This window comes from Onychomys torridus, chromosome 21, assembly GCF_903995425.1.
Source record: "Onychomys torridus chromosome 21, mOncTor1.1, whole genome shotgun sequence".
Lineage (NCBI taxonomy): Eukaryota > Metazoa > Chordata > Mammalia > Rodentia > Cricetidae > Onychomys > Onychomys torridus.
The window spans coordinates 3,851,486-3,865,111 of record NC_050463.1 but is presented as its reverse complement, the minus strand read 5'-3'; the positions used below and the strand labels follow the sequence as shown (position 1 = coordinate 3,865,111).

At 39.1% G+C, this 13,626-nt stretch overlaps 1 protein-coding gene and 1 pseudogene across 2 annotated transcripts in view; one reads left to right on the top strand and one right to left on the bottom strand.

Annotated features, from left to right (window-relative positions):
* Positions 1 to 13,626, top strand: part of LOC118571397 (zinc finger protein 431-like) — a 152,678-nt gene that overhangs the window by 96,316 nt on the left and 42,736 nt on the right. The window lies entirely within an intron of this gene.
* LOC118571405 lies at positions 2,436 to 3,224 on the bottom strand (annotated as a pseudogene).

Here is a 13,626-nt window from a genome sequence, read left to right as displayed (position 1 = left end):
AACTCCATATCCTGGTTTTTGCACATATTGCACTGTATTCATGTTTATTGCTGTAACTGTGTTTTGGGTCCAGAAGATCAGACTTTTTGCTAGACCCCCTTGACCAATCCATGCCCTCACCTAACACTGATTATTTCTCTGTCTTTCAGTGAGCTTATACTCCGGGGTAGACTGTCTAATGTAGGTGGCATAAGGGGAGTCATATCAGATAAGGAATGATGAGAATCAGAGGGCCTGAGGGTAGGGAGCCAATAATGTAATGTGATAGGCTCAGTGGGCATCATTAGTAAAGCACCAGGCTTGCCTTTTGATGTCTTATGAGTTCAGTTCTTCAAACCGGAGCCCGAGGAAGTTTGTCCATGAGGCTTTGGCTTACAGAAGTAAAGAATGTACATTGAAAACCTGAGCTGTGTCCCCAGTGACCCTAAGGCATGTTCTCATCCATCTGTCCCTGCAATGAGATGGTAGGGTAGAAAGGCAGATACACAGCCTGGTGCACCTGTTGGGTACTCCACTGACTGCTGCATTTCCTGCACTCAAACCCAAGTTTGTTAATGCTCCATGAATTAGGTCTGTGGACATGGATATTCCCAGAAGTCATATGCCTGTGCCTAAACAGAAGGAGAACCTGAGGCCCAGGCAGTGACAGAGGAATGCTGAAGGAGAGTGGGAGCTTCTAGAAAGAGTCAGGAGTCAGGAACTAGATAGAGTCAGGAGTGAAAAACATACAGGAGATGGCTGTGGTATAAAACCACCAAAGCACCGTGCTTCAGGGTTCCAACAGGAGGGTAACGAGAGGAGGTGGAAGAAGAATCAGAGTGTCAAGGTTATCCTTGATTAAATAGTGAATCTGAGGTCAGCCAGTGTCACATAAGACCCTGCCTCAAAACAAAGAGGAAGAGAGGAGGGGGTGTGGAAGGGGAGATTCATCTATAGCCAGATACACTCACATGCCTCTGTACCTGAGTCAAACCCCATGTTCAGCATCCACTGATGACTGACTTAAGAAAGTGACCCTGAGTAGCATTTGACCAGCCTAGATCCTTCCAGCAATCCCTGTCTGCATCCTGACTGCTCTGCCTGTGGCTCCCATAACTTGCCCCCTGGTCCATAGAACCAGTACCTCATTCAGATGCTGCAAGGTTATCACCTGGCCACACAGAGCTTCCTCCTCCTTGAAGGAGCTTTCTTGGGAGGCCTGATGCACTTTCAGTGCCCCCTTCAGGATGAAGATATCTTTGGACAGTTCTGTGAGATGGTGGAGGAAAGCACACTTGTGAGTGGCCACACCCATCCATGCAGGCAAGAGGGACATCTGTACCTTTCCTGGGCAGCTTGGTATAGGGTCATTAATTCAGGCTAGTAGTCAAACTGATTAGGAACTTTTATTGAGATAGTCCAGGGGCTAAAACCATTCCTAATATGTTTAGGGAGTGCAGAATCCAAGGAAGTGCCTTTATTTGTAACCCTAAAGGGTTTCCAAATCAATTTGATATCTATGAATGAAATTTTATTGACACACAGCCCTGTGTGCTCACACCAAAGAGGAAGGTGACCCAGTATTGCCTACTGGCCAGGAAATACTTTGTCCCATTAGCCCTTCATAGCAAATGACACTGCCTTCCCAGCTCTTTGAGTCCTTGTTACCAAATCTGTTGAAAGACTAGAGTTTGGAGCAGCCTGTCAATGCCCAGTAACCCAAAAGCAGCATTTGGATTTTAATCTCATTTTAGGGGATTCCCAGCATTAACCTTTTTTTTTCTGCTCAGACAACTAATTTTTTAAAGTTAATAATATGTGGTTTGCCCCAACTATCAGACACTAGCTGAGAAGCTAATGGAAAAGCAAAAACCCAGTATGTATGAATTTATCATTCTAACATGGAAGGATGGACTCTATTATATTGGTGTTAAATTTAACAAACTGAGTAGGTAGTGGGAAATTAAAAATGCTATGGAAGGGCTGGAGAGATGGCTCGGAAGTTAGGAGCACCAACTGCTCTTCCAGAGGTCCTCTTCCAGCACCCACATGGTGGCTCACAACATCTGTAATGAGATCTGGCACTCTCTTCCATATACATAATAAATAAATAAATCTTAAAAAATGCTATGGAAAAAGTAAACATTGTACATAACATAAGGGGACTCAGAATTGAAGGCATCTGTGTCTTTAAATTACACACATTCACTTGCTGGTCTCTCTCTGCATGTTACTCAAAGGACAAACAAGGCCACTAGCAGCACATAATATATTCCTGATCATGGAAAACAGAATTTAACCTAATATGAAGTGTTGTTCCCTTGCTATAGACAAAAGCCAATTTGGGTATGTCTCTGCATGAATCAGGCACCTCCCTAAAGTGAGTCCATACTTCCAACAAAATTACCAGGGTGTTTCCAAGTAAAACATATTTAACGTATATTTTGGCTTACTAATTCAAACCTATTGCATTAAAGCAGGCCCTTCACTACACATAGAAATAACACTGAAGAAGAAATACAAAAGGCTTGGTTCCTATGTTCCTTGTACTGGGGCCATTACAACTGCTCTCCACAAATACTGAGACTGAGTGCTCTGCACAGCGACCACATTGACAATATCATCTGGTTGAGGCACATATCCAGAAGGAAGTTTAAGAGAATCCAAGGTGAAAAAGAGGTGTCTTCCAGCACCCCAGTTCTTCCATCTACTCTGGTAACACAAACCTCATTTACATGATGGTGCTTCAGAGGCTTCATCAAGATGGCCTTTCTGCTCTGTGTGTCTTGCTGCTCAGAAAACTCAATTTCGACCAGGTCACCCTTATAAGGTTCAAAATCTTTACAATGTCTAGAGAGAAAGATAGTTCATGATTAATATGGTCAGCATCATCTATTAGAGAGGTAATACAGTCAAGTGACACTGTCATGTGAGATGCTGAAGGGTCATCACCATGCTCATCACAGTAAGCATCCACAGTGATTGCATTAGATCCGAGAGTGATTTGGTCTACTTCCATAAGTGCAGGAAGCTTTGGTTTAACTTTCAGAGGTTCATTGCCTGGCATGACACCAGTATTGAAGAGGATGAGCTCATTAATGCAACCATAGTCACTGCAGGACCCTGTCTCAATTCCCTGCATGGTTTGTGTGTCATCTTGCAAGAGCCTCTGCTTCTGGTCTCTCTTCCTCTGTGTCTGCTTTCCTCTGAAAGAAGGCACAAAATCTGGAAATTAGCTGGTGCATGGTTTGTTGTCTGAGCAAGCTTGAGCACCAAGTGGTACCAGGAGTGAGGTTTCCTGCTGTCTAGTTCTCTGTCTCCCAGGAGAAGTCTTATCACAGCCACTCTCTTTGAGGCTAGTCTACTTCTGTTCTTTGTGCATTCCCTCTAGGCTCTCGCTGTGGCAAGACTGCCACATGTGGAGCTCCCAGCATTAACCTTTGAGCCCTGCAAATGCACATGCACACAAAGAGCACACACAAAAAGCTCCAATTGTTACCCAGTGGGATGGCTCAGGTGACAAAGACACATGCTTCCACACCTTTCTCTACCTGAGTTTGATCCCTGGGACCAACATGGTTGAAGGACAAACAACATTCAGGCAAGTTGTCCTATATCCTCCATACATGCCTGCCCTGTCCACCACATGACAAATACATGTAATTTAAAGGCAGATGGGAAATGGTTTCAAATCCCGGCTAATGTTCTATTTTGTGACTGTGTGACCTTGTGTAACTCTGTGCCTGTTACTTCAAGTGGGGATAGTTAGGGAGAACAGTAAGGGCTAAACTCTGTTACCATGGTTACAATTACCAGTTTGGCCATCCACACTCAGGGTCGCTCTATCTATGAATCACTTTGTTCTCTGTGCCACAGATTCCCATGATAGAGATGGTCTGATTTCATTAGGCCTTGCCAACTGGGAGGATCCTCAGTTCTGTGTAACCTCAACTTTTTTGGCCATGATAGTGAGCAAGGAAGGAGCCCTGTTTATTTTCCTTGTCCTTGGCCTTGTCCAGGACCTCCTGGGCATGGTTCTGGGGTTGAGATGCCCTCTTGAACTCTGTAATAAGCCCATAGTGCTTTTCCTGGGCTATGGCCAGATGGGCCTGGGCCACATGCCTATGGCTCTCCTTAAACAATGCCTTACACTGCACCTGTGGCCCTAGACCACCCATGATTCATTGGACATTTAGAATCCAAAGAGGCTTGGAGGCTGATGCTCTTCCTACCCTTCCATGCAGAGCAGTTGACTTTCTACTTCAAGGAAGGTTCTGGATTCCCATATGACCTGAAGAATATTATAGTCCTTCCTCTGGTTACTAGGTGTGTGTCCTATGATAGATAGTTAAGCCTCTCTGTGTCCTACCTTCCTCATTTGGTGATGAAAGCTTGTGACACAGGAACTTAGAGGCTGATGCAGGAGGCTCAGAAGTTCATGGGCTACAGTGTAAGTTCAAAGGCAGCCCAGGCAACTTAGAGAGACCTTTTTTCAACACACACACACACACACACACACACACACACACACACACTCCATTGTAATAAAGTTTTTGGTTTATTTGCATGTTGTTTTGGTTTATTTTTGGGAGAGTCTCAATGTGCAGCCAAGCATCACCAAGTCTGCTAATATTAATGTTTTCAAGCTCAGATGAATCTCAATGCATAGAATGGCTCAGTATGCATTGGGTCTCTGTGTAAACAAGGGTTGTTCACAGAACTCATCCTCTCAGGAATTAGTAGGTGAAGGTAGGGTGATGAGTTCAAGGTTACCTGTATATGTAAGAGTGTATATGTAGAGGTGAGAGTAGAGTGTTCAGGAATTGGTACCCTTTATATTATAAGATTTGAATTCTAGTCATTAGACTTGGCTGCAAGTACCATTCAACAATTTGGTGGCACAGACATTGAACTTCTAAATTTCTTTTCTTGGCATTTATAAGCAAAGGGTTTTGTTGAAACAAAGAATAGAGTCAGGGTTCATTATAGTGTTTTTACCCTATTGTGGTCCAATTCCAACAAGTGAAACTCACCATTTTAGAGTGCTTCATTCACCCTTGACATGATATTTTATAGCCACCACTGTTCCAATTCAAAATCATGGAGTATTTAAGACCCTAATTTTTAAAAAACAAAAAGTTTGCAGGTTGTGATGACATACCCTGTCTGTCCTCTATAGGCAGTGAAACCTAGGAGAATGGAGCCTATAAATGTGATGAATAGAGTTTCATGCAATAGCCAAAGTTATTCAGAGACCCAGACAATTTATATTCTATAAATTAAGAAAGAGTGAATGAGTAAATTTCTCTATAGTTTAAGCTGTATACCATAACAAGACATGCAAGACTTAGAAATCATGATTTTCTGTAGGGGCATGAAAATTATAGTTTAAATATTTGATTGAATAACAACAATACATATTTATATAATATCTGAAGTAAACTCATTTTTGTTTGGTAAACCTGACAATAGCACAAAAACACATTCCAATAATAATGCCATGTTTTGAAGAATCTGAGGTCACAAGAATCCTGTCTTGTTTTCTTGAAGTGTTCTTACAAGCAACCAGAATTCTCCTTACATGACTGCAGTCCTTGACCATGTTCCATTATTCACCCGCCTTTAAAATTTTTTTTAAATGCTGGATATCCTGAGTGGTTTAGATTCAGGTGTAGATAAAATTTATTGTCATTTAATGTATGAGTGTGTTATAAGCAAGCAAATTAGAAACATTTCCTGCAACCAAGAACAAGAATAAAATTATGAACAGTGTTATTGGTTATGTTATAATGATGGTCAAAAAAATCTAGGGAATAAATTGAAAAGAGACCCATATGACGAGTAGTTCTGGTATCTCTTGGAACTTTTTCCATTTTGACTTTAATAGGAATACAAATGTTATGATGTCTTATGCAAATGTGAAGTGGTTCAAATCCCAAGGACAAAGCAAATGCATTCCCTTCTGAAGATGAATGAATGCTTCTATTACAGTCTCAAGATCCAGTCATAAACACAGATACATTAGTATCAATAACAGAAGCTGTGTACCAATCCATAAGTTTATACAAAGGATGATTAATCTTAACCCAATACAGATACTCAGTGGCACTCACTGCAGATATATGGGTTAAAGCAGCTAACACTTGGTGAAAAAAACCTCAGGTGACCTAGGACTCTGTGTTTTATAGAATATTTTTTCCCTTGATGTATAGGTTTTTATCTTGACCACCAGTGGGCCAACTGGAACTTGATGATGCACTAAATATCTCCTTTTACCCTTTAGATAGAAGATTCTTCTCTTTCTTATCACTTACACTGTATCCTTGCTAGTACAATTGTCTTTGATTATCCCTGGCTGGTAGAGCTGAAGAGAAACCCGTAATGATTCAGGGGACCTTCCTGCAATGATGGAAGTGTATCACATCCCAATCTTTATCTAACTGGAATTCAAATTATCATCTTGTTTAAGTCACACAGACCTATCTAAAGACTGTACAGAATGCTCTGTAGAGGGGTATTTTGGTGCTCTTGAACATATATCACCTTGAGACAAATTTTAAAACTTAAGATAAATGAGGAAAATGCAAGAATACCTTTTGGTTCTGTGGGATGTCCTGTATGTTAAAAAAAAAAAAGTTTCTGGGCTACATGCTGCTAGATGAAATCAGAGACCCACTGCTCCCCAGAGTCTGTGGGAGTCTGTGGGGTGGTTCTCAGAGCTGCCACCATATTGGAAAGCTGAGGTTGGTGGAGCTAACAGCCAAGACTTCTGCTTCAGTACTACCTACTGCAGTTTAAAGCAACAGTTACACAATAAGACAGATTCAGATGGAACAAGACTTTAAATGCTTTACAATGAGTATAAAAATGTACATAGGCTTAGAAGAGAGAGAGAAAAGGGAATATATGCAGTTATATAAAGAAATAGATAGTTTTTAAAAATAAAGTCTTTAAAGAGACAGTAAAGGTAGTATAAAAAATAAGCCACTTAAAGATGGATATTACACAGAGAATCTGGATTATGTTGTCTTTAGGATTTTTAACTGCACAAAAACATTTGATTGTAAAAGCTGTTGAGTTAAATCTTTAAATATTTTAAGATATCTTGACTTCAAAATTTGGATGTAAGGATATGTTGCTTTGGAAAAGAGGCACTGATTTAGTTGCCACAGAAAGCCAGAAGCTATGGATTTGTTCCAGATTAAGATACATCAGGTTTGACCAGCCAAGACCCCCTGAAAGGTCTCTCATGACACCATGGCCCAGATGATCCAACATCCAGAATGGTTTCAAGGCAACTGGCTCAAACAATACAGCCTCATGGAAACCCCATCCCCATAAGATACAGCACCCCTATCCAGCAGGAAGTACTAAGAGAAGCTACACCCAAATTCCCAAATATACCAAGCTTGCTTTGGAAATGGAATTGGCTCACTTCTCTAAACCCAGGCACATTGCTTAAAAAAAAAAAAAAAAAAAAAAAAGGTTAAGAGATTCTTGTATCCCAAATCAGAAGAGCCCTCTGGTGTGGGACAGAGAAAAACCAATATTTTTATTTAAAACAGATTGATTATAAATACAATCTCTTTCTAAAGAAAAAAAGGGATATGATATAGATGAGATAGGATGAAAGGGTAGATTAATGAACCTACCTTTAAAGAGCAACAACTTGTTTGAAATGTTTTACATTGGTATAGATTTTAGTTTATTGATACAAATTTAAAGTTAATTTTGTTATACTGTGTGCGTATTTCTACTCTTGTTTAAGGTATTATGTTTGTACAGCTCACTTAAAATTGTATATGAGAAATATATTAATAATTTGTCGACTATGATAATCATACTTTTAGCCATGTAGTTAAGTTTTCTTGGAATACAGAGATATATTTCAGATAGATAGGTATTCTTGAAACACTTCAAAGACCTATAGAATATGGCATTTAAAATATTTTAAAAATTTAGACTTTCTGGACAGTGAGACATGTCTGCTCCTGGCAGCACCAATCTACTTCAGAGAGGAGGATGGGCATTGAAGACACTCTGTATGGAGTTTATTTTCTTCTTGAAAAAAAAAATAGCCATTTGAGCAAGAAACTGTTCTTTCCTGGACTGCTTGAAAAAATATATCAACTGGACATGCAGGACCCATAGGAAGGTGACTACTGAACTTTGCTTGGCAAAATGGTCCTTCAGGTTCCTGCTTCATAGAGGAAATTGTCAGACATTCTACAGAACACAGAGAAAAGTGACTGAGAGACTCTAGACCTATAGGCTGAAGACAGATGCCCCAACTTTACAAAAGAACTTTGGATGACTGTCCAGGCTGCCAGCTGTCTCTGTCTACTCTGCAAGACTCTCAAAATTTGCTTTTGTCCTTCTCCCATTTCTCAGGTAATATTATATCCTTCTGAGGTCTTTGATGTAGTTGAAGACTAGATAGTAATAATTTCCTTAGTTATGATATGAGATACATTAGATATGAAACCTTAGACTCACAAATATAAGATAGATAGGATATCTTGTTTAATTTTGCCAAATACAAATAGACTAGATATTATAACTGTAATTCTTGCTAGGTAATTGTTTTGTTATATGTAATTTTACTATATTAAAGTTAAAATCTTCCTTTTCAAAAAAAAAAAAAAGAAAGAAAAAGGGAAGTGCTGTGGGATGTCCTGTATGTTGTGAATATATGTTGCTATGATTGATTAATAAATAAAACAGTGATTGGCCAGTAGCCAGGCTGGAAGTATAGGACAGGTGGGACAAACAGAGAAGAGAGGCTGGGAGGTGGAAGTCTGGGAGAGACACCAGCCTGCCGTCCAGGGAGCAACATGTAAAGGCAACAGGTAAAGCCACGGAATAAGTGACGACATATAGATTAACAGAAATGGGCTGAGTTAAGTGTAAGAGCTAATCAATGGTAGGCCTGAGCTAATGGCCCAGCAGTTTAATTAATATAAGTTTCTGAGTGTTTATTTTATAAGTGGTTGCTGGGTCTGTGGTGCTGGGCAGGACTGGAGAAAACTCCAGCTACATCTTAGTGCTCCCCCTTTTTAATTTTTTAATTATTATTATTCTAATGTTTTATGTGCACTTTCATTTTGTTGTGCCTATGTCACAAGACTCCCAAGCAAGACCACCACAGAGCCGATATCCGATGCAAGCACACAGGGGTTTACTTATAACAAAGCAAGCCCAGGCTTGGTCCATGTCCAACTCTTGACACAGTGGGTGGAGGAGGATGGCCCCCGAGCACTCACTTCCAGGGGTTTATATAGGAAAGGTTTACATGCAGAGGGTTACATATCTCAGGAGTGGATGAGGGGTATAGGGGTGAGGTAGTTCTTTGAAGTTACTGACTGAACTATAAGTGTGAAATTACTAGTGACTAACAGGATGCAGGGTATTTACAGAAACAATTTTTTTACTCTCTATGTCCTGATTTTGCTGAACCCAGGATATATACATTCCGATTTATTATTCCAGTCTTATTTTCCCATAAGTTCAATTTCTGGTCAGTTGAGTCCATTACTCCCCATATCCTGTTTTGCCAAGTCCATGGTATATAGATTGATTGTTCCTGCCTTATCTTCCTGAGAGTTCAACTTCTGGTCAGTTCTAAAATTGCTGGTCAATGTGGGAGAGGGAGCTGAAATGAATGATAAGCGGTGCTGGTTATGGCACTGGTTACTGCACAAAAAGGTCACTAGCCACGGCCACACTACTTGGTAGTAGAGCTTTATTAGGAGGAATGTGGGCGGGGCACAGAACTAGGCCTGGGAAAGGAGCACTTGTGATGAGAGGGAAAGACAGTGGGGAAGAGACAGAGCAGAACAGAGAGAGAGGGTGTCGTCTGTGTTCAGCTTTTTAAGGGTTCCCAGTGAACATTCACAGGCAGACTTACAGAGCTACACCACACATGCGCTGATTGTGTGACCACACTGCTGTGCACATGTAGTCACCAACGCACACTGATGATGCAAGACGCCAAGACCCCTTGTCTAGCTCCTGAACTGCACATGTGTGGTCAGCAGCTAGAGCATGACAGAATTCTAACAGGATCATCTCTCAAGATGGCTACTGATTTTTCCTTTTCAATTTATGCCCCAGCTATGAGGAATATAAGGTCTTGCATATTACTAAGGACCAGCCTTAGTAATATTCTTCCCAGGGACCCAGAAGAGAAGTATGAATGGCAAGAATTATTTTCTGGAAAAGAATCTCAGCACACTCAGCTTTTAGTCCATTGAGCTATTCTTTTTCCAGTCTCTCTGGTTTACAGTTATAAACTCAAGCAATAGCAATCCTCCCCTCCAGCCAGGTCACCAGGCCTGAATTCCTGCAGGGTCATGAAGGCAGGTGAGAAATTTCCTCAGGCAGTGACTGTCAGACTTTCTTTTACAACCTGAAAGGGAGTGGTTAAAGGAGGAGATCAACTGAGAGCTAATATCAGTTAGTATATATAAAAAAAGGTAATTTATGTAATGAATCTACATTCCTTGAAGTGGTTAGGTAAGAAGTTACGAGTTTATAATGTTAGTAAGGCTGTATAAGAAAGAAGGGTCTTACCTTAAATTGCACAAGAAATAAAACTGTCTACCTGACCTAGGAGACAGGTGTTGTTCCCATAAGGGTGTTACCTTCGTTCAGGAGATCATTTGGCCTTGGATGCTTGATAGGTATTTTAGATAAATACACTGTTAGGAGTTCTTGGAAGCACATAGCATACGAGAAAATCATTATAGGAACTGGCTAATATATATATACAAAAGCTAAAATATCATCACCAAGACTTCTTAAGCCATGGCTTGACCTTAGGAAAAGTCCTTGATCTTTCCAAGTAGTAGCTTTTGTGATAGTAGCTGGATTCCATTTCATTTTCCTGCAGCTGGCTGCAATAAGGGATGCCTAGAATATGAGTTAACAGTTCACTCTTTACAGGGAGGTTAGAGTGTGAACAAGTATCAGTAAAAAACAAAGTATATTTGTGATTTTTTTTACCAGACATTGTAGTTCCTGTGATATTGGGAGTGTAATAAGATGCAAATATAATTAGAGTAGTTTGTATTGCTAAAACATATTCCTCCAACTTGAGCAGAAACTGAAACAATATTTAAAGGTTGATAAATTGACTATAATACATGAATCAAAACATCCAGTTTCACATGTTGAGCTCAGAAAAAAAAATGAGAATAACAGATAGATGAATCCCTGCACCATAAATCCCTCCTAATCTATTAGATGAGCTAACAATAAGAGAAGTATCCATCTTGGAAGGTTGCATAATTTTTGTAATTTTAAATTCAGTTGGCATAAGAAACTCCCACAGTTTGCCAGCATGATAATTACTTTCTATCCATTTATTGTAATCTGTAAATTATTTGAGAATCCACAGAGTTCTTTAATGTGCTTAAGCACAGTTAATTAAGGATAATGCAATACAGCAAGATTTGAATTCTTATAATTGTTGGTATGGGGTCCTGTCCTGATTTACTAATTGAACAAGAAGAGTAAGGAAAGCAGTTAGTATTTTTTTTTACTGTTATGGTATAAACAAATTTATCCTAAAGGTTTATCCACTTGTACTATAATAAGTGAAGGAGACATGTTAGTAAGGGAAATAAGTAATGATAGAATCAACATGCTACAGAAATGCCTCTTTTAGTGTGGATTAAAATAGTTGTAGTTGTTACTTTGTCTCTCCAGGCACCATTGAGGATGAGCCAAGGTTGTTTCTCTTTCTACAGCTTTTAATAAAATGGTTAGTGTATAGGTAGGTATTCCTAAAGTATGATGTAGCCAATTAATGTGCCCTAAGAATTTCTGAATGTCATCAGGTGATTTTATATTGTCTTATCTAATGGACATTTTGTGATTTAACAGTTGTTCTAGTAACTATCTGTCCCAAATATTGCACAGTGTCTAATCTTTGTAACTTTTCAGTGCTATACTAAGCCTATTTTTGTGTAGCATATCCTGAGTCATATTATATATGGATTGTAGCTCTTTGAAAGTGGCTAACAGGATGTCATCCATGTAATAAATAATATAATCCTGAGGGAAGAAGTGCCTCACAAACTCTAAATTCTGTACAGACATGGCTGGCCTAAAACTAATAGAGATCCACCTGCCTCTGTCTCCAAAGTGCTGGGATTACAAGCATGCCCCACTATACCCAGCTGAGATGCTTTTAAAATGAACCATCTTTGAATCAGAGATGAAAGGATAATGTGAGATTCATACAAGAACCATCATTGATTGATCAACAGTGATACTTCTTGTATCCTATAGTATATTAATTTCATCTGCTAAAACATGTCCTGTGTTCTAAAGATTTTGGTTAATTTCTTGGGTTTGTTAATTTCAATTCTATAAAAAGTTTTAAGTGTGTTACTCACCTGTAACATGATTTGCATGTGCCAGTCAGAGAACAGCTTACATATGTCTATTCTCTGCTTCCTCTATGTTAGTACTAGAGATCAAACTGAGGTAGTCAAGTTTGGCTGGAAGTCCCTTAATCTGATAAGTGAACTCATGACACTTATTTCATTTCAAAAGTATTCACGTATGTGCAGGTGTGTGGGTGTACATATGCATCAGCCTAAGTGTAATAATCAAGAAGACATTTGTATGATTAGTGTGGGTCTCACAGAGACTAAATTCAAATGATCAAGGTTAACAGCAATCACCTTTACCCACTGAGACAATTCTCTGCCATTCATTAGTATTTCTGAGAAAGCGTTAAAACAACTATTTAGTCTTCAGAATGAACTGGCAATCGAAATAAAATGGATGGCAGTAGCAATATCATTTTCATTTATAAAGAGGCTTATTATTAAAATTGTCCTGTGTTCCTGTATTATTGGATGGCAATGTGTTTACAATTTGAAAAGGAGACAGTATTTTATGATAGAATGGTTTTACTAATCTTACTAGAGCCTAGTGAGAACACTCAGTGGGAAAATGTGTATGGTGTCTAAGGCATTAACTCATTTATTATGTTCATAGGATTTTTCACCAGTATGAATTCTTCCATGCTTTTGAAGGCTACTTTTTTGTGCATAGGCTTTACTACATTGATTTTTCTCTCAGTATGAATTTGTTCATGAATTTGAAGACTATTGTGAAATGGAAAGATTTGCCACAATGTTTACATTCATAGAGTTTCTCTCTGGTATGAATGTTTTTTTTTTTTTTAAATGAATTTGAAGGTTATTGTGAAATGGAAAGAATTTACCACTATGTTTACATTCACAGGGTTTCTCTACATTATTTCTTTCATTTCTTTTTAGATCACTATTAGATGCAAAGGCCATACTACATAGAGAGAACTGGAAAGACTCAGACAGAGCTTTACCACCCTTATAGGTCACTACATGCTAAAATATCTCATATATGTATATAATAGAAATGATGAAACAGCATTGTAAATGTATGTTTCAGTGAGAATATATTTACATAATTCTGTGTACTAGATATACTACTTCCATGTCACACGATTTCAAATGCAATCTCCAACTCATTTCAGAAGGAAACAGAGAAGGAGGATCATGCCTTTCACTTCTGTGCCCACTGAATAGGATATGGCATTTCAGAAGAAATGCCTACTAACATATACAGAGCAACACTATTGAGTATACATCA